Raw genomic sequence first — 27,987 nt, 5'->3', positions numbered from 1 at the left:
ATTGTATGTAGCACAGAAATAAGAACATGCAGAAACCAACTCATATTGTAGTATCATAAAACACTCCACTTTAGTTAGTGTTTCTCGAACACTTCATTCCATTTAGCAGTTGACCGTAATTATTTTACCTCTAATGTTCTACACGTTTTAGGACACAATACACTGCATGCATCAAAGGCTCTATGAGGGTTCTATATGTTCCTAAATCTGTGGTATGTACTCGTATAAGGTTAGTATTACATATAGTGAGGCATTCAATAAATTCATCAGAAAAAAATCGTCAGAAATCAAAACGACATTTAAAAAAAAATATTAATAATATCTGGTCTGTCCTACAGCTTTTCGACTGTGTGAGTAAAACTTTAAACTGTCCCGTTTGTCTTGCAGTTGATCATGAAATTCTGGGCTTGATTTCCAGATCGGGACAATAATTTGTATAGTTTTTATGTAACAAAAATATCTCCACCACCAAACCCCATGCCTCTGGGAGCACTTTTTTTTTTTTTTTTTTAATAATTACATTATTTAATTTTAATACTTTACATTATTTAATTTTAAGTTGAGATTGTAATTTAATTTCACAATTTTTGATACCTTAATTTTCTGACATTTTGTATAAATTGGAAAAATAATTTTATAATTAAGGTGTTCCGTGTTATTACAATTTGCATGCCATAGAATGGCAGATTGTAGCACGTAACTTGTTATGTTTTAGTATAAGATCAAATTTGTTAACCTACAATCACGCAAATAAAGATTTGAATTTGAAATAAAAATGCTCTTTATTTACCACATCATTCAGAGAAACAAAAAAAAAAACTAACACTTAAAGAATGTAGTAGGTTACAAAAGGCGGCCTTTTAAGCTGTTAGTCCCGTTTAAAATACCTAGCATGTGTTTGGCCTAAATCCCACCAACGCCTATTAGAGCAACATAGTGGATCTAAGATCTGAAACTCTCTGAACTATAGCGGAGGTACGTGCCCAGCAATCGGACGTTAATTGACTAGTGATGATGATGAGTAAACCTTCACTTCGATCCCCAAGGGTATAACTACGAGTAAGAGTAGAGCTACGGGTATCATCATCAAAAGCTTATAACACTGCTGGACTCAAGGCCTCTCCCAACGGGAGAGTTCGCCCACAAACACCACGCTGGTTGTAATTGGTAGGCACACAGAACGGTTTATGATGACTTAGCCGCCTCGTACGAGGGAAGAGGAGGTCACAATTGTCCCGCGTGACATCTGTTTTTGATCTGCCGTCACCACACGGATTTAGGCTGTAGTCCGTCACGCTGGCCAAGGGCGGATTGGTGGACTTTACACGTCATTGAGAACACTATTCAGAACTCTGATGCATGCAAGTTTCCTCACGATGTTTTCCTTTAACGTTACCGATCTATTACGGCAAACTAAAAATACTCATTCCTGTTCGTAACCCAAGGCCTTTTACTCCCGGATGATTTCAATTTATAAATAATATTATTTGAATCCATTTGGATACGCGTGGGATATACTATTACGCGATTATATTTTTAGCGTACGCATAAAGTTGTTTTCAGGTCACTTAATGACATGATTAATACTCTTATTATAGAAAGAAGATGCGTGGCTAATATAATAAAAGTTTAAAGTTCATAAAAATTAAAATATAAATTAAAATTCAAATGTATATTTATTTAAAATAGTCCTATTTGAAATAAATATTTATAACTGTAAGTACTTTTGAAATGTTCAGTTTTTCAAGTATAAAATTTTTGTTAAGCTTATTATTAAAATATATGATAAATATTATTTGAGATATGCACAATAATACGTAGCCGGAATAAATTAAAATTACTTTACTTTAAAAAAGCCAGTATACTGGCTTAAAGCCATACTGGCTCTTTATGGCTATAAAATGATGTGAAAAATAAATTTAAAGTATGATCTATAATAAAATTAAAGACAGATCTGACCATACTTTGACGGCTAGACAAAGTTAGTGTTAAAACGGGACAGACTTATGCTTGCGAGTTTAATTTGCGTCGTTTTAAGTGTTAAGTCTGTTGCAGCGAACCGTGGCTTCAGCTTCAACCAATTACCAATAAATGGTAAAGACATTTAAGAATGTTATTCTCAAGAAAAAGGTGTTTTGTACATGCTATTTATTCAACATCTCCATCGAAATAGCTACAATTTGTAGTTTAGTTTACTTAGGTTGGACTGTCTGTTTAAAATAAACTACTAACAAATGTGTTGTACGTGTTTACTAGCAGGAATTATATAAACACAATATAAGTGTTCTTAGTAGAATTTCCTAAGATCCCATTCTGTAAATAACTTCACAATAATTGTTTTAATCCATAGATAAACTTGAAAAAGAATAACCATCAAGTAAGTACTCTATAGTCTACTAAAACAAATTATTAAAATCAACTTGTAATTATCATAGGACAACATCCAAAAGTTAAACCTTGCCACGTCAAATCCGTATATAATATTAGGCATATATATATATATATATATATAATGTAATAATATCAGGAATAAAATATAATTTTCAAATGGATGACAGTGGATACGAAGAAGGTTATTTCGAACGAAAAAAAAATCTTTGTTAATAGTACCTTTACTAAAAGTCCCTTTAACACTTGTTGAAACACGAGTAGATTATTCTACTTATAATCTGGTACAAGACATATCCTCCACACAATAAATATATCACAAATTGTTACACGAAATCACTGCACTTGACCACCTCTATACCAAAATTCTTATACAATCATTATTTGGGTACTCATTCACTCGCAACATCGTCAGAGTTTACAAGATTAGTGGAAAACAGAAAGTAAAAAAAGGGACAGAATAGTACACCGAAAGATTAACAAAATGTATTTTACGACACTGTATTCTTCACTTTGTATGCTAATGTTTGTTTCGCACGTTATTAGTATGGATTTATTTATATACGACGTTACGTGACTGTTTCGCAGATTGACAGCGACTGCCCAGGCCCCTTCGGATCATCCATTATCATTTGATAGCCCATCTCCGTCCGAGTGTCATTGTGCGAGTAATCTCATTTTGTGACGAACTGCCGGTTCACGGCTTATGAACGACTGGGAGAGTCGGTGAACCCTGGGCTAGGACGTTAGTATCTTATAGGTAATATTTTTGTTTACCGACTTACCTAACTATCCGTGTTGAAGCAGAATCCTCTTGTTTTTTCCTGGGATGAAGTTATTTACAAATATCGTACAACCCGGATAGAGTCTAGCAGCAGTGCTATGATAATACTAGCACCCGTATCATGCCGGTGTTATAGGATTAGACACACGTACCGAGGGTACCGTTCCTTTCCAGGAAGCGTTTAACTAGCTGATATTTGATTAATAATATTTGTTAGACGGCTTTGAAAATACCGATTTACATAACTACGTTTGTAAAGGATGGTTTGCTCATTTTGTTTTAGATCATCATTAGGTGCTATTTTCGTATTGAAGTTCGGAGGTCAGCCGTTGGAAAATCGTACGATGATGTGCCTTCCTTCCTTTCCTCGCCTGATCTTCTTTAATTCTGACGTCATCATCATCATCACCAACCCCATTAATGCCTTAATACAGAGCACAGATTTTTGAACTCCCTACAAAAGACCTATGTACAGCAGTGGACTTCAATCGGTTGAAGTGATTATGATGAGTTATGACAAGGGTTTCGGTTGTAGTTTACAAGGCTGGCCAAATGCGCATTGGTAGACTTCACACGCCGTTGAGAACATTATAAAGAACATGCTGGCATGCAGGTTTCCCCACGATGTTTTTACTTTACCGTTTAAAACAAGTGATTTTTAAAATTACGAAAAATCTGCGATACGATGATGGGTTTGGAAAACGGTCTTCACGAAAGGAAAGCCGAACCCTCACCCACTAGTCTATCACCGCTACATTTTTGCGTATTGTTCACGTATATAATGTTATCTATCAAATCTATTTCTTTAAGTCAGAGAAAATATATGTTTTGTACCTTGGCAATGGGTAAGTATATATTTAACATTCATATGAAAGTCATTTTTATAAGTTAAAACATGAAATGGTTGTTTTTTCACGATAAAAAAATATCGAAATTCTTTAAAGTTCTCCGAAAATATAAATGTGTAATACTGAAGTTGTTTCATCGAATTACCGTTTTATTTGAAATAACCCTTTACAGTGGCGTGCACTGGGTTTCTTACCAGGGTATGCATACAGCAGGAAAATTGCATAAATGGCAAAAAATCTCCTCCTACAAAGGATATATACCAATTTTACAGTAAGCAGTGCTTTTGTGCATGTATGAAGTGCACGCCACTGACCCTTTAGCACTGTGCACGAAAAAACTTTATATTTCTTTTACTATTGATATTATATTAGATATAAGTTTGGAAAAAATCTATTAAAAATCTGTCGACTCCACTCGATCTGCGGCATCCATCAATTTGCAATGTGATGTAGCGTTAAGTAAATAGTATAGTTTTCAGATATTTCTTACGGTAAAAAGCATTTTATTACAGGTATAATCATTTCAACGTTTCATTTCTAATCTCAAAGCATTAAGATCCGGATAACCGAATCGATAGCTGATGCTGGTCGTAAAAACTACCTACTTAGTAATGTGAACACGATTGTACCGGTAAGCACGCGTTGTGATTACAAGTTACACGGCGGTGTTCCACCATAAGAGAGCTGCGATGCTTCCATGGCTAAGAATGGGATTTGAGTAGAATTATCCGCCGCCTCCCCCTGCTGGGCACAAGCTCGGTATCCCATAGGAGAAGGTTTTAAAGCATAGACCCACCACGCTGCTCCAACGCGGGTTGGTGGGCTTTAACCACTATAACCACTTTAATTTAGCTATAATAACCAGAACCGGAGAGCAAGTAAACCTATACGTGCTCTCCGAGGCACGGGGTCTGACACCCAAATTTCCTAACTTCGGTATTGTACCAAAAAATCTTTATAATAGAAAATAAATAATGCATTATATAATTTGATCTGACCTGGACATCGAGCCCAAGACCTCGTGATACGTAGTTGAACATGCTAACCAACGAGGCAGTATGGTAAAAAAAAACTACAACACACTTATTATTCACTCAAATAAGAACCATACTCGACTGAAACTGTGTACGATAAGTTGCATACGGAGAAGAAGAGAAGAGAAGAAAAAAAACAGTGTCTCAGTGACCCGCCCTGAGACACGGTTTTTTTAACTTATCAGGGGATTCCCATTACTATTGTAGTGACGAATTAATAAACATAAACAGTTTCTCACGTTGGCTTTGCATTATTGACGGCCGACTGGCGCAGACGACTGGTAAATGTTTGTGTGGGTTTGTTGGTCGTTTATGTGTATATTATAAGTATTTATGTGTATTATATTCATTAAAATATTCAACAGCTATCTTAGTACCTATAACACAAGCTACGCTTACTTTGGGCTAGATTGCGATGTATATATTGTCGTAGTATATTTATTATTATCGAACCGCGAAGCTGCCTTATACAGCTCTAGTGGAACTCCAGCCTTAAACTTATAAGCTTATTATCCCGGCTTAGGTTAAGGTTTATTACGTATGTCAATTAATTTAGATATCTCAAATTTTAATCCTTGTAGGTCTCTAAATTCATATCCATGCTAATATACTATCTATATATATTAATGTTTATCAAAGCCATGTATGGCCAAACATTTTAAATGAAAGTGTGTCTGTTTGTTTGTTTGCTATCGGCTAAACCGTTGAACGGCTGATCTTGATGAAATTTGGCTCACATGTAGCTTACATCCTGGAGATGGCCATTGGATTATATTTATCTCGATTTGAAATCTACGATCTCGAACATTTATGTATATATTTATGGTCATAGGATTTATTTTATTCCAGGCAAATAAAGGTTCTTGCGGGATCATTAAAAACCCAAAATAAACGCAGACGAAGTCGCGGGCAACCGCTAGTCTAGTAATAATGACTGAAGCACGAAGCACTGAAGGTTAGACAAACTACAATAGCTTTGCAACAAATTTTCTGCCATATTTTTATACATTTCGTGTAGAAAATTATTACATGAAGTACTTTCAAGGAAATACGTGAAAACCGTGTCGGACCGCAAACTATTTTATTTTTCTCCGATACAGCCCGGTGAATAGAATGTGCATTTGTGCAAACAAGTTGGACAAAAACGCGAACTTCGCGTGCATGAACCATTGCAGTTCTTTCTACTGAAAACAAAGGAGTAGAAATACACGGGTACATTTGAATTAAGAATTTAATCCTAATATTTTAAAGCGCCATCTATTAACGTTCAACTGGGCACAGGCCTGGTCTCTCTGAGGGGAGACTGTTTTAGAGCATAGAGATTTTAGGGCCTCCCCGAAACGGAGAGTGAGGTCCTAACCAAAAGGCTATCCGCTATTTCTACCTATATTTAAGTATTTTCTGTCTGATACTACAAAGTTGGTATACATTTGATATACATCTATGATAGAAATTAAGAAATGGATGACGAAATTAACAGAGCTACAGCAAAACCAGTGGCGTGCACTTCATACATGCACAAAAGCACTGCATACCCTAAAAATGAAATATAGCCCGTATAAGAGGAGGATTTTTTACATTTTATGCAATTTTCCTGCTGTATGCATACCCTGGCAAGAAACCCAGTGCACGCCACTGAGCAAAACGTATCCTTTTCACACCAGTCCAGTAGTAGTAAAACGCACATTGCAGTCATAATGTACGACGACCTCCTTGGCGAAACGGTGAGCGCTATAAATGTAAGAAGAAGGTCCAATGTTCGATTCACGACAGGGGCAATTTGGTAATTGATAATTTCTGAATTTTCTCTGGTCTGGCCTGGGGAGGCTTTGGCCGAGGCTAGTTACAACCCTACCGTACCGCTAAGCTATTTGATGTTCCGGTGCGATGTCGCGTGGAAACCAATTAGGGGTATGACTACCATACTCCCTAACAGGTTAGCACGCTACCATTTTAGACTGCATCATCACTTCACCGTATGTGATTGAAGTCAAGGGCTAACTGGTAGTGGAATTTAAAAAAAAGACGATAATGTATAAAGTCATAATGTACGTAGGTATTAACTGTTATATTTTTAATAGTTTTTCCTGCAAATTTTGTAGGTTATAAGAATTACAAAGAAATGCTTGAACACAATAGCCCGACAGTAAGAGCACAAAGGATGTGAAATAACTTGACTCTGTCTTTGAACCATTCCAGTGCATGCTCCTGGCATATTACTGCATTGTTAGAAGAATAAAGGAACCGTTTCTAAAAAAATGGCAAGCTTGTAGCATACGTGTCAAATTTTCAACGAAATTAACAAAACAATTTATTTTGTTCGTTGGAAATCATAGTCGGACGGGCAATAAAAAAATATTCGTTTGTGACACATACCTAGAATTATTTTATATATCCAAAATAGAAGTCACATCGTACTAACGAATTCATTTCATCATTCCACATGACTGCAACACGATATACAGTCAATTATTCGAAGAATCAAACTATTTACAGTTAGATTTTTTACTTTAGGACACAATAGGACGGCCGATTGGCGCAGTGGGCAGCGACCCTGCTTTCTGAGCCAAGGCCGTGGGTTCGATTCCCACAACTGGACAATGTTTGTGTGATGAACATGAAATGTTTTGTCAGTGTCTGGGTGTTTATCTATATATTATAAGTATTTATGTATATTATTCATATAATTATTCATCAGTCATCTTAATACCCATAACACAAGCTATGCTTACTTTGGGGCTAGATGGCGATGTGTGTATTGTCTGAGTATATTTATTATTTACTTTAGGGTAGATGAGGTATACGATGCACGGTGTACGGTGGTGTGCTTTTCAGAAAGCACACAAGTGTGAAGAGGTTATAATAGAACTACGTTTTAAGTCTATGTCACAGAAACTTTTCTAATAGTATTAGCTGATAATAATGCAGTAAATATTATAATTTATGCACAAAAAATATGCCCTAGGGTTTTATTTTTATTATTATTACTCTTTATTTGTACACAACATGAAGTAAAATAATTATAAAAGAAAAAAGAAACATAAAAATAGAAGCAGAATGCAAAAGGCGATCTTATCGCTTAGTAGCGATCTCTGCCAGGCAACCTTAGAATTAGGAAAAAGAAAGGAGAACAAACCGCCGGTGGTACGAAATATAAAATACAAACATACAAATAAGTAAATAGTAATACATAAACTAATATACACAAATGCATCTAATATATTATGAATATTAAAAAAAAAACAATATAATAAATACTTGATAAAAAAAAAAAACAATTAAACATTGCCTTAAGTTGGACATATAAAAACACTTAACAACGTTTTTTAAATATTGCCAGTGGTGACTTCGACTGCCGTATATTTTTATAGGGTGTAGCGTTAAATGCATAAAAACGTATCAAAATACATTAAACTTTAAACCGATAACCGATCTTTATTCAAGCAGGCCAATATGTGGCACTTTTGATGCGTTACATGAGAATTACACGGTAGTGTGATGAGAGATGGTGAGAGACAGTGATGGCGATAACCATATTCGTAAACTTAAAATTAAAGCTACGAGGGTTCCAAACGCGTCCTGGGTTAAGAAGAAGCTGTTAACAAACTTAACCAAAAAAAAAAGGCGCGTGCTGAGATTCGAACTCGACTCCACGAAAGTGAAGTTGAGCACCTACCCACTGGGCTATCACCGCTTCCTTGTGAAACTATATTCCGAACCCCACCCATTTTATCTTTTACTGCGCAGCTCTTTCGCAACTGCGGTCACGCGCTAATTTTTACCATTATACGGGCTTATTAATAAAATTAAGCTCATATTTGAGCTGGATAATTAATACACGATAATTACATTATGCCGGCAAAAACTAATTATTATTATTAAGCGACAGGCAAGTTGATTAACGCTCATCGATTATGCCGTTCCCATTTTCACTTAAGTGAACTCAGACAGCCCATTAAGTCGGCTTGTTGAGTCTGTGAACATTCCGGATATGCCAACTGAGCAAGCAAATAATTTAATTACCTATTCACTTTGCTCCAGAGGCTGATGGTGAATAATTAGAGCTCATCTAACAAACTAACTTCGCGAGACCTTCCTCTGGCTATGCGGTTAGAGCCGTGCAACACGGTGTTTTAATAATTGAGATATTTGCAAGGACAGTTTTGGGGCACTGCCCACAAATCAAACACCTTTTTATTGCAGGTATTACCGAGAGTCCTCCGTACAGAGAACGCATAGAGGCAGGTGAAACACGTAATTATCCGATGCAACGAAGCAGCAGAACAATGCGCAGCATACCTTGGCTCCTCAGTATCACTACCTGAAGCACATGGCGACCTGGGCGGCCAGTTGAGCTTCTGGAGGGAGCTCCGTTGTATGGACTGCTCCAGCGGGGAGCCGTACCAGTGACACTACGTACAGCGGATGGAGACAGGCCCAAGAGCAAGAAGAAGAGAAGAGTTGATTGTGTGGTGAGTTATCGCCATCATCTCACCACTATGTAAATATTTTGTACATAATGAACGCAACAAAAGTGCCATCTATGTGCAGTGGCGTGCAATTAGTTATCTACCAGGGTATGCATACAGCAGGGAGATTGCATCAAATGGCAAAAATCCTCCTCCTATACGAGTTATACATAAATTTTAGGGTAGGCAGTGCTTTTGCATCTATGAAGTGCACTTTGACTTCGATTGAATCTTTATATCTATATCTACTGCTCGTAGGTCTAGTGGTAGTAGCATGAGGTCCTGGGTTCAGGCCAAGATTTCATAGGTATATACATTTCTGTAATCAATTCTGAGTACCAGTCCGGATTTAGGGAATTATAGAGGTGCTCGCTAGCCCCGGAGAACACATTAAACCGCGGCCCCGTTTATAAAACTTAAATGTGATAAGAGTCATTAAAGCCCTCCAACCTGTAAGGAGCAGCGTAGTTGGACTAAGCTATAAAACCCTCTCTTCAATTTAATTATTATTTATTTATTTATTTATGAATATCCTGAGTACCTATACTAGCCAAAACGTATACAAAGTCAGTTACAGATGTACATTACAAAAATATTCATTCATTTGTCTGAATATAATTTAGGAACTTAGCTAAACTTATATTAAATATATCAATTTGTTGGTGCTGAGCAATCATATTATTAAAAAACGAGAGCGTGTGAAATGTTGGAGCATTTCGAGCGTAGTGCGTACGTAACGAATCGAGTGAAAATAGTGGTAATCTTTCCCTGCAAGTTCGTACCGTTTTACCAGGCACTCGCACAGCTAACGAGCATTTTCTAAGTGTGTCTGGATGGAATTCTATGAGGGAGGTGGCCGGTGCCTAGCAATGAGTATACTAAGAACATAAACCCTTGCACCCTGGTCCACCAATCCGCACTGGGCCAGCGTGGTGGACTGCGGCCTTTTAACCCCTTCAAATTGTGGGAGGAGATCAATGCCCTGTAGTGGGACGGTATTTGGTTGATATGATAAAATAAATTAATCGTTACGTAATAAACCACATTAGTAAAAATAATTAAAAATTAAATGACAATATTACGACTCTGTAAGCGCAAATATGTATGTTTGCTAAAGCAATAGATAGTGGCAATTCATTAATACCTACTGGTAATTGTGATTGATTGCATATCGGGAATGAAATACATTAATTTGATTTACAAATCGGATCTATGCGTTGGTAATATTTACTACAGTTAATTTGACGTGTCGCTATTTGAATAATTACGGAAAGTGTCATATAATTCGAATTGATTGTACATATAATATAATTATCTAAAATGAATAATTATTTGGCGTCATATGATGATACAAGATACAATCGATACGATTCGGAACAACTTTTTATTCGAATTAGAATTTGACATTAAGCGCACCACTATATTATCATTAAATTCGTTGAGACTCTAAAGTTATTTTTTTTTATAAATTTATTGTCTCAAAAACAACAATCATAAATTACTTATCAATATATGTGCAATTAGCAAATCCAAGCACAAAGAGTTTTGTTTAGTTGTGTTGTTATATGGTCGCATTTCACTTCTGTCATAAAAAAACATTTTATATTGTATTATATTTCTAGTAATATAACACTTGTCAAGACACAAACATCATGTTCAAACACATGTTTGAATTGAATTGTGTTGCTGAGATGTTCCTATAGGCACCTTCCCACTTCATCATCAGATCCCAAAAAAACACAAATCTTTAAAAGTATGTACAAAGCAAATGAAATAATAGAATAAGATGAATATTTCATAACTGTCCGTTTTTACTAACGACGAACTAGGCAATGCCTGAGTAAGTAACGCCTAATCTAAGGAGATTCCTAAGCGTACCTCAACTGATCACAAATCCTCCTAATAGTTGATTTGGTTGGTGGAGTTGGTGATAAGACTTAGTAAAACTTTTTTTTTAATAGACATCGCCTTAATAGAATGCCTGAAACATGAGGCATTCGACTAAGGCGTTTTTTTTTTATATTCTGTTCCTTCCTTTTTTCCTTCGACATTAGGATCGAAGACTGTTCTAGGTCGGTACTCAAATATGCAACGTGGATAGCATTCTGGTTGTTTTTTTTTTTTGTATGCAACTTCTACATTGTGCAGAGTCTACAACCGGGTACTTACTACACTATATTAACTATTAAGACCTTAGATTAATAACGTTGGTTTAGTGGAAAGGTGGCATAAGGGCGTAAGGAAGTTAAACCATTGAAATAATAATTATATTCAAATATGGCTTGATAGCTGTAACATATGTAGTTAACCGACTAAGCATAGCTGTTATGGCGCTGAAAAGTTTCTCCAACAAAACAAGATTATTATCTAATCCGAATATAAGCCTGCATGTAAACAGCCATGCAAGCATAAATACCAATGCGGTCTTAGAGGTTTGGCGATTTTTCTTATATAAATAGGCAAGGCTTATCTGTCTGCAAATTTCACAACCCTTAATACTCTTATAAAGATGACGAAAAAAAAAGCCTAAAATTATTGTTACAAAGTGAAAGTATGAACGTTTTTTTCGCTTTATTTGATGTTTTTACATTCTTCTACTTGGCTTGGTCGACTAGTAGACATAACAGTGGCACTTTGATTAACGTTCATCGATTATGCCCTTCCTTTTTTCGCTTAAGTGAACGCCACTAGCCCATTAACTCCGTTTGCACACAGCGTGTACACTTTGAGTTAGGACTTACCTAATGAAGGAGGTTCTAAATAATGGTCCTCTTGTATCAGAACTATATTTATTCAAGAGCCATATATTTTACAGTCAAAATTTATAGATGAATAAATTTCAGCCGTAGGTATAAGTGAAAAACTTATATTTGAAAACTCCACCCCTCTAGGACTATAGGACTAAGAATCTGCTCTGATATAATAATTTTTTTTCGAAAGGCCGTTTTCACTAACGTAGGTATCGCCTAAATCTGTCTGTCTGGCATCCAAAAAGCCAGGTAGGTATGTGTCTATTTAAGCTCCAAACTTAAGAACCGTTTCGTATTTATATTTTTATTGTTAAAAAAATATTATAAACGATGTAAATGACAGCACCAAAATAAACGAGATACACCACACACACACACACACATCTCTAACAATACTTTCGAAAGCCAATTTTGGAGAGAAAGCATAGCTTTTCATAGCGCGTTGCGAAAAAATGCTCTTAACTTATTTATTGAAAAGCTTTTACAGGGTATTTCAAACATAAAAGCTTTTAAAGGAGAATACACTAAAGTGTAAAATATTAGTTTTCTTTATTTAAAATTATAACGGTACATATATTTTTTGTACTTTATTGGATTTAGTTACTATAGCATAATATGGAAAAATACATTAAGATCATGCTATACGCGATCAATACCTTTCATTCCGCATTTACGCGTGAAATTTACCTTAGAGTCAGGTGCGCAATATTTTAGTTTAAGGGATACTACCTTGAGAGACCAAAATCAACGTTTTTATTATGTATTAATTTAATTATTGCATTAATTAATTGTTTGTATTACAACGTTAAATTATAGCGGGAGTGTTATTACCGTAAAGGTTTACGGTAATAATTAGTTTAGTTATACCTAAGTTTTATTGTAACATTATCAATAAAAAAAGTAACAAATAAACATAAACCTTTATCATAATTTTGTATAATTTATGAATATTTCAATAACATTAAAGTTAATAGGTACGAGTACTTACGAGTAACACCTAATGTAAACTTGAACTCGCGCTACAATAAATATTTTTCTAATAGCTTGAAACATAATTAGATTTAACTATGTTGTTAATAGGTAAATGGTTGCAGAAACTAATAAATTACATAACTATTATTCCTACTTTATTCAGTTTTTAACAAAATCAATATGTTTCCCAGTTTCTTCTCAGGGTCTAGAATATTAAGAGAAGTTCACACTTTAGATACCAGTAACTTCAGATTCTGTACTCCGCAGTTTAAGGTTATTAACTCTAGGTAACAGTTCCTACATTTTAGCTGTTATTGCAAGAATTTATTGATTAGCGACTCCAGTCCTTCCGTGATATTTTTAATAATAATAATAATAATAAATTTTATTTCATTAACAATTACATTCATATCTTAATTATTACGCTGAGATCTCCTTTTAAACATACATGAAATGATCGTAAAAATAAATAATAAACTACCGACCGATTTCGAAAACATGAATCTTAATATGTTAAAGAATAAATAAAGTAAAATGCTTCTCTCTCTCTTCTCTCTTTCTCTTTCCATATAAATTATGGATCAAATATTTCGATTTGATGATTTATTTATTTATTTACTGTCATTTTTAATTTTATCATGTGTTTGTAGTGTTTATTTTAATTTAATTTGACATTTAATTAATGTTGATCTTTTTATAAATGAATATCCTTGAACCAAATTTGCACACTATTCATTTAGTAGAATGTTATGCTCTCTAAACTAACTATATTGTTTACCAACATCTTGATATTGTACAAACGTTCTTGCAAATAAATTATTATTATTATTATTATTATTATTATATAGTAATAATAATAATTGTCTTTATTGTGCCACATACATATAATATACTTGTACCAGGAGGTCTCGCTCTTCTCTGACAAAATGTTTACATACATTGAGCTTATTTTTCTAATTCTGCTGTATATTGTTTTTTTTTTTTTTCAGTAACCTATAAGTATCAGTAATTATCAATAACCTATAACAGCTCACTGAGATGAACTTAAGGTATCTCTCGACGGTAGGGTGTGCCCATAATCACCACGTTGGGCCGACGGTTCGGTGATCGCAATAGTGGTAGTGGCATTGAGCGCTGCTGCCCGTAAAATGGTTCATTCCCTTAGTGCAAACACATCTATAAAATTCCTTGCGGAAAATTTGTTTATGTTCCACAAAAGCCAACAATGCGAAATAGGTAATTTAATTTTGCATGACGAGATCCCAGCTTTACATTTTAATACTCCAATCTTGTCGTAAGTATTTTGTGGAAAAGAAGTATTGATGGTCATGATGATGATTTTACTCATATTTACAGTTGTCACTATATATTATTAAAATAACTGGCTCCTCTTAATGAGCTCAGGCTATTGCTCGATGCATGACCCAAAGAAGCGTTTTAAAATGTTTTACCTGTCTGTTAGTCCGACCTTATCTTTGGAACAGCTATAATGATTTTGTGTGGGCCATTAAGTGAAATAGGGGTTGGAAGCTTATCTAAAAGTTTTTGGAGTAAGAACATAAAAATCCTGATGTAGTTAAATGACTTATGAAGATAACCCGCTAACCCGACTGTTTATAATACCCGGGTGTGCAATAAGGGATGAGATTTTTATCGGAAAACTTTATGTATGTACTCGATATCGTACTCGATTTGTAAAATCGCGGGCACCGCCTTTTTACTTACCACTTTCTTTACTTTATACCAGCTTGAGCTGTTGCCCGCAGCTTCGTACGCAGTTTTGTAGTTTTTCGTGAATCCTGTGGAAACCGTAAATTTTCCCGGGATAAAAAGCAGCCCATGTGTTAATGCAAGGCGTAATCTATCACCATTTCAAAATTCAGTTCAAATTGGTTCAGTAGTTTTTGCGTAAAGGGGTAACAGACATCCATTCATCGTTAAAAACTTTCCGCTCAGATTGGCTTTAAAAGATCATTTGAAGTTTCTTACAACTTTGCACTATGTACTATCTTTGTTCACTTGTATTGTGCCTTTGTGTACCGTTGCAAAGTTATTCTATCTTATTTCAATTTCTTAACAAAACAGTTATCCAGCTGAGAGTAAAACAAAGGAACTCTGTCCAAGTAATCATAATATCTTTGGTATTCCATACGAAGCAGAGATGAAATTTTTTAAAAACATTCTTTGTCTCAAAAGCGTAGAGATTGGCATCGGGGGCACAATTACAGTAATTACTTGGCTTTTCGTTCACACTTTTGTTCCCGACCAAACCGTGACGGTAACGTACTTCGGTTGCTGTTATGTTTGAATAATTTAACCTAACTTCAATAATGGGAATAACATTGACATTTTTGATCAAATCGTTATAGTTTTCACAGTTTAGTTATCATCATAACATAATTAACCGGCGTGTACTAGAGCAAAGACGTTGGTAAAATTTATTACCAAAAAGATACTATAAATTAGGTAGCAATATTTACTGACATTAATAAATTACGATTCGTCAGCGTTAACTTCAAAAGAATCATTAATTCTCTTCATTACAAACATAAATTTTTTTTTGCTATGACATTTAAAAATAAACACTATGGCTCAACTGATTGACGCGCTCGCTCGTTTCAGTTTTTCTTATCTATGTTAAACATCAGCTTTGACGTTAATAGCCCTAAACGTTACATACAACAGATTAATAATTTATAATTCTCAGCCAATTAAAGTCCCACTGCTGCCGACAAGACACTAGGAGAAAGCTTTACACAACGCTGCTCCAGAGTGGGTTGGCGGGTTTTAATGATTATTATTTTGACATGTAACGATTGAATAACAGCCATTGGCGCGGTTTGCAGTGACCCTGCTTTCTAAGTCTAAGGCCGTGGGTTCGATTTCCACAACTGGAAATGTTTGTGTGATGAACATGAAAGTTTATCATTGTCTGGGTTTTCATGTGTATATTATAATTATTCATGTATATTTCATAAGCCATAACACAAGCTACGCTTACGTTGGCGCTAGATGGCGATGTGTGTTTTATCGTAGCAAATGTATTTATTTAATAACCGAGGCGGACGGTATGACGTTCACACAATGGTACGAGGGTTGGTTATGTTAACTTCTTGACAGAAAACCCCAATCAGTAAAAATTTTAGCTCGTTCAAGGAATCAAACGCATGGATGGCCTCAGGGTATATATTATTACTACTGAATATGTAACCACTAGATCGATAAAAGGCAGTTAAATAAAATATAGCACAGAATGGAAAAATAATATATTCAAATACAGCAACAGAAACACGTAAAATTAAACCTGCCTCGGAATTTATTCTGTATTGAAAACAAAATTCAACGAATTGATAAGGTATTTTATTTACGAAATACCAAAAAGAAAAACATTCATTGAGCACCCTACATAGCAGTTTCCGGTGATATGAACAAAATGAGTTGGACGAAAATTCTTCCGTTGAGTTACACAACCGGAAAAATATTTATCTTCGAAATGAATAACAGCAAAATAATGAGGGAGTAGAACGTAGCAGCGTCTTTACGTGAGAAATGTTTTAAATGGCTCTCGAATATTTTATTATGAAATACGATTTATTTAGGTCATGCACTAAGCAGCTTTGCGGATCCTCTAAAAATTCAGAGTTCATTTATTTCAAGTATAGCCTAATTATTTACAAGTGCTTCTGAAATGAGAAAATATGTGTTTGTGGTGAAGCTTTCCCTTCGAGGAGACTGAGTTCAAGCCCCAGCGCGTACCAATGGCTTTTAGAAATATGTGGGTTAATTCAGGCAATTCCAATACCACTTGCATGAAATGGTGAAGGAAAACATCGTGAGGAACTTGATGACCTACCTGGCTCGATGGTGAGCGCTATAGAACTTTAGTAGGAGGTCCCGGGTTTGATTTCCGTCAGGGCAATTTGGGAATTTACAATTTCTGAATTTTCTCTGTTCTTGTCTGTTGGGAGGCTTTGGCCGTGGCTCGTTACCACGCCACCGACAAAGACGTGTCGCTAAGCGATTAAGTTTTCCGATGCGATACCGCGTAGAAAAGAATTAGAGGTATGACTACCATACTCCTCATACTCAGTGGCGTGCATAGAGGGTATGCACAGGGTATGCAGATGGAATAAAATGAAGAAAATCTCCAGTACGCTATAAATACTTAAGGGTAGGTTTTTTTTATAACTCGTACTGGACATTTTCTTCATTTTATATCATCTGCATAATCTGTGCATACCCTCTATGCACGCCACTGTTCATAGTCATACCATACTACTCATAACAGGCTAGCCCGCCACCATCTTAGACTTCAGCACCACTTACCTCGAGGTGAGATTGCAGTCAAGGGCTACCTTGTGGTGGAATTTAAAAAAAAACCTGCATGCCTGACAATTCTACATAATGTTCTCAAAGGTGTGTGCAGTCCACCAATCCACACTGGGCTAGCGTGGTAGACTACGGTCTCAGCCCCTTCTCATTGTGGGAGGAGACCCATGCCCTGTAGTGGGTCGGTAATGGGCTGATATGATGATGATACTTAACACCTATACCATAAGGTTTTTTTTTTTTTTCGGATTGTGTGTAGCTGATTAACCCTAATGCTTTAACAGCGTAACGCGGGCTTGTTGGCGAGCCTCGGAATGGGGCTCTGCCAGGAAGAGTTTGAACCCTAGGGCTCGAAGAAGCGAAGGGATCGTCGGCCTGAGGTCGCCTCATGTGAGGCCGAACCTCGGCTCAGGCGACGATTGGAGTGAAAGGGTTACGGACGGTGATTAATCCGCACGCTTCCGAGAACGTGGTGCGAGCCCACGTCCGGTTGACGTTAGAAGTCGGGGACCTCGTCTTCGCCGGCGAAGACGCTGTGCAGAGGTTGATTGTGTGTTCTGATAGGGAGAGGGTCCAACGTCCATACAATGTTGAATTCCATAAGGTAAGCCATCTCCTTTGTACTACTATAAAAAAAAATAATGAGCAGTTGCTCGTTCACAGTATAACTTTACTATTCAAAATCATTTCCTTTTTTTCTTGGGAAATAAAAGCTCAGTTCATTACATACTTTTTTGTTCTGGTATATTTCGGTCTAAGGAATAATAGCAGCCTTCCATTTGACAGCTGAGTTCAAACGACGATGGAGTAGACAGCTCTTACAAATGAGATGCCCTTCACGTCTTAACGGCTATCCGTTTCAATGAGGGGAACACAAACCGCTGTCACTGCTTCATACGATTTGCTTTGTCAGATATAAGCGGTGATAGCCCAGTGAGAAGCGGTGATAGCCTTGTAAGCAGAACTTCGACTTCACTTTCGGGGGACAGAGTTCGGATCCCAGCACCTATAACTTTCAAAAGATATGTGTGTTTTAAGCAACTCAAATATCACTTGCTCCAACGGGGAAGGAAAACATCGCAAGGAAACCTGCATGCCTGCGAGTTCTCCATAATGTACTCAAAGGTGTGTGAAGTCCACCAAACCGCACTGGGTCAGCGTGGTGGGCTACGGCCTTAACCCATTCTCAATGTGGAAGGAGATCCATGCCCTTGCCGGTAATGGGTTGATAGGATGATGATCTATTATATTCATAACTAGCTTTTGCCCGCGGCTTCGCTCACTTTAAGTTCAATGTTTGATTTCGTAAATTTTAGCTACAAAGGTTAAAAAAATGTCTTGCTGCTAATAGAAACAGGTGAACGTAAATTACTTAAAATCAGAAACTTTCATATAAATCTTCAACCCCTATTTGATGCCTTTGGAGTGGGAATTTTTAAAATATGTTTTTCTTACACGTTTTTCTTTTTTTAATCGGAAACCTAAAATCAAAGTTTCATGGGATTAACTTGAAAATTGAATTGATAAATGGACGATTTTATAAAAACTTTTATTCCCAATTTAACCCTCTTAGGATTGGAATTTTCAAAAATCCTTTCTTGGTGGGTTCCTACATTGTATTAACTATCGATCAGTCAGACAGTCACCTTTGCGTTTTATATATAAACACCTAGATGTATTCAATATCCACACTATTCATACAGAACTTAAGCAAACTAAACTAAAACTAATAAGATGCTACATTACAAAGTAAATGCATTAGCTATTCGCTTAGCGGTGCTTCAGCTGAAACGTTACTCAGCTATGTTACCTCAAAATTATGCTGCAATATTTAACTACTGCAACGTTGGTTTAAAGGCACAGCTTTGGTTGTCACGACTGAGAATTTAATATAAAAAATACATATGTAGTGAAAGGGATTAATCAATTAAATCGATCTCGACGTGTACCTAAATTCTGTTTGAGTATAAAAAAGATAGTAAACATCTTATGTATAACAACAACATGATTTAAGTAACTATCGGTTTTCCCCAAATCTTTAAAATCTAATTAACTGGTTTTTTATGTGTAATTCGGTAAGACATATCCACACGTACAAACAATAAAACATACATATTATACATCTTAAGGGCAGCGTTCACGGGCCCTCCGCCCCAGTGATCGATTGCATACTAATCGCAGCGATCCATTGCTTCAAAACTGCCGCTTTTTTCGTTGCGATAGATCGTTTTATCTCGCTTGCAACGAAATGGACATCACAAAAATTCACGCGTGCAGAATGCCCCAGTAACTTAAGCAAATAATTGCATCTCCCTCCGCAATAAGTTGCAATAGTTCGATTTGCTGGCGCCTCGCAGTTTTTTTTTATTGCATAAAATTATATATTATAAAGATATGCAACCCAAGAAACAGTTACATTGGCTGGAGTCTCACAACTTTCTCTCACCCAAGAAACTCTTCACGAGTTTGCATAACCTACGTGAGTTTACTTGCAGGTGGAAATGGACCAGATTGCATGGAAACTCCGAAATCGATGTAGTTTTATGGGCAAACACCTAACACAAACTTCTGAGGATAAAAAAGAAGCTCACAATTGAGATCAATTCAAGGTCGTCTTTGTATTAGAATAATTGTCATTATTATGCAACACAAAAACAATCGAATTTCATAATGACGAAATACTTTTTTTTTCCTAAGGGCTTTTGCAGAACAGGTACATGTCAACCCTATCCTACCTAATAAACAATAACAGCATGCCTCGACGGAGCTTGGTCTTCCTAATAGGTTGTGAAACACGCTAACGTGCAACAAACGAAATACTTGTTAACTATTTCATAAATTAAGTCAAAAATCTATGTGGATAATATCACTCTACGTGATATCCCTGATATTTGGCCCCGAAGGTAGTAAACTACTGAGTGAAGTCGTAAATCAACCCTTTTACACGAAATAAGAGGGTCCATGGGTTTATGTGACGTGAGTCATAAAACGATGAAAGCATGTACGAGTAGAAGGTAGACTACACGCTTCGTTAAATTTAAAATGTCGTTCGTCACGTAAAGCAAGACTCATTTTAGATGGATATATTAGCAAGTGCCGTCTGGTGAACGGCAAATCAGAATACAGTTGTCACTACCCTTCTCTTCTCTTGGGTGTTGGACGAGGCGATTAAACCTCTATTCTACTGCTACAATCTACTGCGATCACGCAACAAACACCCGAAAACCAGTGTGCCAAGCGCGCTGGCAAACACACCCGTTAGGGCTTATAGGCTATCGATGGACCAGTATTGCCTTGTTGATTCAGTGGTTAGGTGTTCAACTACGGATCACGTGATCCTGGGTTGGATTCCCCTAGTCTGGATTAAATTGGCTTAATGGATGTCTTTTAAGAATTCTGAGTACTAGTCCGAAGTTAAGAAATTGGAGATATCCGCCCCTGTGCCTCGAAATTCAGCTTCGGTTATTATCAAGATCATGTGATATAAAAATCACAAAACCCACCCACCAACATTGGAGCAGCATGGTGGATCTATGCTCTATAATCTTCTCTCCTATTAGAGACCACGCTTGTGCCAGCAATGAACTTAAAAATGCTAATGATGATGATAAGTGTTACATGTAGTAGGAATTAAATAGAATTCTCGAACTATTAAAAGTATACTCGAATAAGTAAAGAACAGAAGTTCTGTTGAAATTGTCAAACTGGCATCAAGGGATACCACTATAATATTATAATAATTAATGATAGAACAGTACAACACTGGAACATCGTGTGTAAGAAAGAAACCAAAGATCATTAAGATCTGTCGAGAACCACAGAGAATGTACCAACACCACAAAATTAAATATGTTACCTAAAACGGTTTTATTACGGACGATGCAATGTAGCTGGGTCGAGAACGGCGGCTTCGAGGCGACATTAGCAATTCATAAAAGAAGCGAGTAGGTATAATAATATACAAAGAAACGGAGTAAAGAAGCAAATGGAAGTAATATTTGTTTGGTGAAAAATGATTTAGCCCTACACATTCAGACACTTTCAAATAAGTTTCGTACAGATTCAAAATTTATGCATACTGGTATATTTTATATATGTATACTTATGCCCGCACCTTTAATCACTCAGGGCTATGTAGACTCGCAAGAGCTAAACCAAAAATAGTAAAATAGAAGGAGTAGAGCTTTTTATGATAGAGATGGTCTAGGAAAGTACTAACGCTGTTTATTTATTCTTTATAAGCATTGCCTTTTTTACTACACTACAGGTTAGCCCTTGACTGCAATCTCACCTTGTAGTAAGTGATGATGCTATATAAGATGTTAGCGGGCTAACATGTTAAGGAGTATGATAGTCATACCCCTAATCGGTTTCAACGCGACATCGCACTAGAACACAAAATCGCTGAGTGGCACGTCTTTGTTGGTAGGGTGGTAACTAGACACAGCCAAAGCCTTCCACCAGACCAGACCAGAGGAAATTCTAAAATAATAAATTCCCTAAATTCCCCTAAATCGAAACCGGGTCCTCCTACTTGAATTCACAGCGCCAGGGAGGTCGTCAAATTGCTGTCCACTGTGCAGTGTGCTCCAAGCTGAGAGGCGCGGTTGCCGCCGTAATTACAGACATGACATAAGGCTTAACATCTACGCCTCAGATTAGTGAACGAAGCGTTCTGCAAAGTTTCACCACTTTGCAGAACGTGTTCTTTGCATATTCTGGTCCCTGCACACGGTGGGCCATCTCCACCCATTAAGACAATAAAAGAAAGTGTGTGTACTTTTGTACATGCGTTAGAAGTTTTATTTCTTCTGCGTAACATAACAAAAATCTTTTCAAAAACTTTATCTTTCGCCTTAATCTGTCCACGTTTGTAGAAAAAACCACACTAACAATAGAAGTGGGGTATTTAATAAATTGAAAGTTTTATTATAACGCATTATCTCGTATGATTTCACTTCAGTAACATTTACCATCAGACGTTCAAATATTGCGTAATCGTACAAACTTTGTAAGTACATAAATTATTCATAAGCGCTTTTAAAATTCAGGAAGCGTTAATCATTATTAAGTCCTGAAGTGAAATTGACCAAAAGTCATTGAATTTTTAAATCTATTAAAACTTTTTAACTCTGCCCACTTATATTGGGGCTTATTTCACATATTAAATGTGAACCTTCTTTTATCGTCCTCTTTGGTACCAAAAGAGGGTGATAGTTAATTTTTGTTGCCTGAAATGTTGAGAAATGCATTTAATAATGATATAAACTTCAATACATCAACCCCCATTTTAATCCCGGTAAATGCATGATCACACCCACATGCTTAATTCTCATAAAAATTATAAAAATATCTTGTATGTCTTCGCAATTTCTTGAACCGTGCCGTTTCAAATGCCGTCCTCATAATCACTTCTTTAGTATGGCATCGACGCGTGCTGACGACGTAATTTTAATACTGAAAAATGCAAGGTTTGTGTTTTGCTCCTAGTCCTCATTATGCAAGTAAAACTAGTTTCTTATAAATATATATAAGAAACTAGTTTCACTGTATAGTTTTGCGATCACAATATATTAAGAAATAATTATAAGATTCCTTCCAACATTTTTTTTTGTTTGTATTGTTATGCAAATTGATGCAATAATAATGTTTTATTAGGTTTTGAATAAGCCCACGTAACAATTTTTTCTTGTAATATGTGGTTTACGCAGTTGACGCCGCGTTGAGTATTTGTACTATGTATACCATTATGTAATGTGATACTGTGTTGTTGTTTGTGAACCCAAATAAATAAATAAAATAAATTGCATCGACGCGTGCTTACGACGTAATTTTAGTACTGAAAAATGCAAGGTTTGTGTTCCCAGTCCTTATTATGCAAGCGAAACTAGTTTCTTATATTTCGAAACGGACTTGAAATGATTTTTTCATTTATACCAATATTAGCAGTTGCTGAACTGTACGATATAGAATCGATGGTACAAGTAAAAACAGACAATGCAGAGAGTATTTTACGGGGTGCAACAGTAATAAATATTATCTTGACAGTTACAAGGCCGTATAAATTCGTATGGCGTCCAATTCATGTGGGATTTGGCTCGAGTACGAACGTTCTGATAGCGTTCTAGATAGATAACGGTGCTATATGTGTCACTATGCCCAACATGATCTATAGGGGATATGTTTTTTTCATATATTTCTAGTTTTTTGACATGTAGCTGTTCACCGTGACTTGGTCTGCTTTTTTTTTATTCCCGCAAGCACCTTTTCTTGAGCTAGAAGGTATCATGTATTAACTTGTTGTGAAATTTTATTGAAATCTGTTCAGTAGTTTACTCGTGAAATGATAATCTTAAGTATGGATTTGGAGAATTATAAATGCCACTGCAAATATTATCGGGCATCATGTCATCGCTTAAATTGACAGTTTTATATTATGTGCTTTGACGCCCGTCTAAAACAGATTATAATTTCAAAGAGCGTCGACAAAATTAAAATAATACTACTAACGATGGTAATAAGCTCCCTAATGGGAACTTATCTCCTACTGATACTAGCTTAAAAAGTTTGAGCAAAACGTATATTCTGCTATTATTTTCTTGGGTTTTGCTATTACTATAATTTGGTCATTTTTGCTGTTAGGTTTTGAATAAAACTACTTATTTTTTTGTACTTACTTTAATGCTACTTTACTTATTATGTACATTACTAAGACTACTATTTTCGGGTCGAATTTATAGCATTTAATTCAAAATTTATTTATTTCAAGGATGTCTAGTTTATAAGTACTTTTGAAACGTCAAGTTATTCTGTTTGTAGTGACTCTACCACCGGTTCGGAGGGCAGATTTCACTGAGAGGAGCCGACAATAAACTCATCAGATTGGTCTTTTCCAACATCATTTTATAGTTTAACAATCTTTAGAATTTTGCAGTTTGTAAGAGATGAGAGCGGCTTGTTGGGTGGCTTGCTTCCAAGCAGCCTTCTCATTAAGGAATTCATTAATCGTGTGGTAACCACGATTGGTTAAATGTGTTTTAATACATTGTTTAAACTTAGGTGAAGATAGATCTTCAAGTAACCAATATAAAGTATAATTTAAACTCAGAGATGTTTAATACTTCCATCTACTTGGATATGAGGTGCACTCTGCCTTACCTAAGATAAAGTTATAACACTTATTATTAATGCATTCGCAAGTTCTGCAAGTAAAGTGCCCATAGCTAAACTTGTGGGTAGATATAACAACTTTGTAATATCATGTTACACAACTTTGATTAATTCGCGCGGAAAATTAAATGTTTATAAAGTTGTTGCTCTTTCCATTACCCATAAATAGAAGTACACATACTTTTTACATAGAGTTCATAGGTCAGAATCATGCTGCGGGCAATGAATATGCTCGGAATACTTTTACGTGATCAAGTCAAAAAAGTGGTCATATGTATTAGGGTCCAAGAGAGCTGTCTGACACCACACCGGAAAACACAGTGTCAGCAGGTCCCCCTAACTAGACGAACAGAAGTCAAAAATTACCCAAGGAGTCTGGCTTTACAGTCCCTTCGAAATATAGGTATTTACTATATTTCGAAGACATATACTGCTAGACATAGGATATCATCTAGCAGTGTATGTCTCTCCTAGGGAATAATGAACTGTATTTATATTAGATGTGCTATTTAGTAAAAGATTTTATTTTTTATTTTTTATAATAATAATTGACGGACCAGACCAACACTTCGCAGGGCGTGTAAAGAACATGTCCTGCAAAGTGCCCCTCTGTGTCCATCAACCTCAGGCGTAGGTGTTAAGCCTCATGACATAGGAACCCACGCCCAAACTGGAAAACAGCATGATAATCAAAAAAATATATCTAGTTTCAATTTTTACGTAGGTCTGACTTCGCCAACCAAAACAGATTATCAGGTGACAGCTTAGTGTGCATGATCGTTGCTCGTTTTCCATAGTGGCAATGGGTAGAATAGACCGAGATGCAAAAGCCATCGGCATGCGAAATTGGGACATAGGACAAAGATAAGCGGAGAAATCGATAGGTCCACAAAGGACTGTAGTGTCAATAATATCTAGACTAGTAGTCTGACATCGTGATTTTACAGATACAGTGATTCTAATTCAGTTGAACAACACAAATTTGCAAACACGCACACGCAAAAGATCATTCGAGATACACAATACAATGCAGTTCGGTATTGTGTATCAAGAATCTCCTTTGTTCCAACTATATCAATAAAACGTTGATAGCCCAGTAGGTAGGAGCTCGACTTCACTTTCGAAAGGCCGAGTTCGAGTCCCAGCACGCACCTCTAACTTTTCTAAGATAAATGCGTTTTAAGCAATTAAAATATCACTTGCTTCATAAGTGAAGGAAAACATCGTGAGAAAACCTGCATGCCTGAGAGTTCTCCATAATGTTCTCAAAAGCGTGTGCAGTTCACCTCCACCATATTGAGTTTTCCTAAGCTATAATTTTAAATATTATATATTTTAAATGCATATCAAAATTTCGGAACCGACAGGATTTGAACCTGCGACTTTCTGGCAATCGCGGCCTGAGCGCTTTCTCCAATTAAGCTACGGCTCTCCTACCGTCGATGCCGAAATGTCCTCCTACTATCGGTTGTGTCTCCTACTGTAGGTTCCGAAATTTGGATATGCATTTTAAATATAGATATACATAACTCACTGTTCTCCCGAAGTTGTTCAGCTAGGTAATAATAAAAAGCAGTGAGCTTACAAACATATAAAAACAGTGACTAAATTAACACAATTTTTGATCGATCAAATCATTGATTTAATTTGCCGCTGGTTCAAATGAAATGCTACCGTTAATGTTCTTTCGACGTTGTCTGTCTATCGCCATATCATATACAATGGATTGAATTGCCAAAAATATCACGTGGCATTTTTGATCAAATTACTGCTGACAGATCGCCATGAAGGTAACAACTGCATGCATTTTTATTGCCTTGCTTTAAATTTGATTTGTTCTTTTTTTTATATTTCACTACGAGTTTAGCCCTTGACTGCAATCTCACTTTCTGGTAAGAGATGTTGCAGTCTAAGGAGGAAGTTGGCTAACCTTTTAGAACGGTCAAGTAATTATATTTAACCCTTGCCCTTGCCTATTTAATATCTGGTACATAATATATGCTGGAATGGATCTTCCAAACTTTAAATCCACGTTACATTATTACATTTACAAACAAACAAAATCATGTTTCCTTTTTGTAGTATAAGTAGGGATAGATTTACGTTTTACATCTACTATCTGGATAGTATAATAACATTATCACTGGGTGCGATGTAGATTGAATTCAGTGGAATGCAATTTTCTAACTTAGTACTAAGATAGACAGTTCGTCTATATTGAACGACTTGTTTGCTAAGACTAGGCAAGTTAGCACAGTTAACGTTTCCTAGTTTACAGTACTTAATTAAAAATATATACTGGAACACAACATTATATAGATACTGGCTTGGCAATTAATTGAGCTCTGTTTAAATATATCTACCGTATTATTATATGACATTCTTATTCAGACTTATTAATAACGTAATTTGCGTCTAAAGCAAAGTAATGAAGAGATTTATCATAAAAAAAAGTTCACTGTTGGACTAAAGGCCTCTCCCAGAGGCCTTTAGACCAATAATCGCCACATTGGGAACATGGGTTGGTGATCAGCTGTTAGCAGTAGCACAGGGGACACTTCTGCCCGTTCTATTCCCTCTGCACTTCGTATGACACCCGCGCGAGGAGGATGGGTGATGCCAAATGTATTCTGATCTGCCGTAATCACATGGCATGCTTTAGTAAAGATCGGACGTCCTACCATAAAAAATAATAATATAGCGCCACCCCAATTACCGTCCAAGTGTTTTAAGTCAAATCAAATTTTAGTAGAACATTTCCCAGATACACATTACAAAAGTCAGTCAGCCAGTCTTAACCAGTCACCCAATTAATCTGGAAGTAGTGGCAAAGATAAAATAAATTTAACGTTTATTATACCTGTACTACAGTAAAATAGAAGTCAGTGGTAGATAGTGAGTAAATATCATTTAATACTATCTACAAATGAGCCAAAAATGATTCACATTGATTATAGTAATGCTAAGGTGTTTTAACTGTGTGATTGTTTTAGTCTTAATCATTGCTTTTGGTAAGCTTTTAGTATCGTTTTATCCCACTGACTATAATCACTATACATGTGTGGGCTATGAGTCATCCACGTTTCACCCGTTACGACACGTCGCGTTAGGAGGGGTGTTGCATATTATGTGTTTCTTACTTTACAACCTTCGAGAGACCTTCAATCAAGAACAATAGATATGTTATCACGCACAGGCACGAACTGTTCGTCTTTTCTGTTAGCTTGCTCATAGTCATAATAG

At 36.1% G+C, this 27,987-nt stretch overlaps 1 protein-coding gene across 2 annotated transcripts in view; it reads right to left on the bottom strand.

Annotated features, from left to right (window-relative positions):
- LOC120624779 (leucine-rich repeat-containing protein 70) overlaps window positions 1-27,987 on the bottom strand; it is a 164,566-nt gene that overhangs the window by 26,640 nt on the left and 109,939 nt on the right. The window contains exon 1 of one of the 2 annotated variants that reach the window (XM_039891510.1): window positions 2,611-2,966. The exons of the other annotated variant lie outside the window; for it this stretch is intronic. The gene's annotated coding sequence lies outside the window, so the exon portion shown is untranslated. Of the gene's footprint in view, window positions 1-2,610; window positions 2,967-27,987 lie in introns of those variants that run through there. 2 annotated transcript variants of the gene reach the window in all.

Source organism: Pararge aegeria, chromosome 6, assembly GCF_905163445.1.
Source record: "Pararge aegeria chromosome 6, ilParAegt1.1, whole genome shotgun sequence".
NCBI classification, from domain to species: Eukaryota; Metazoa; Arthropoda; class Insecta; order Lepidoptera; family Nymphalidae; genus Pararge; species Pararge aegeria.
Note: the sequence above shows the minus strand (reverse complement) of the source record. Positions and strands in the feature narration are given on the sequence as shown.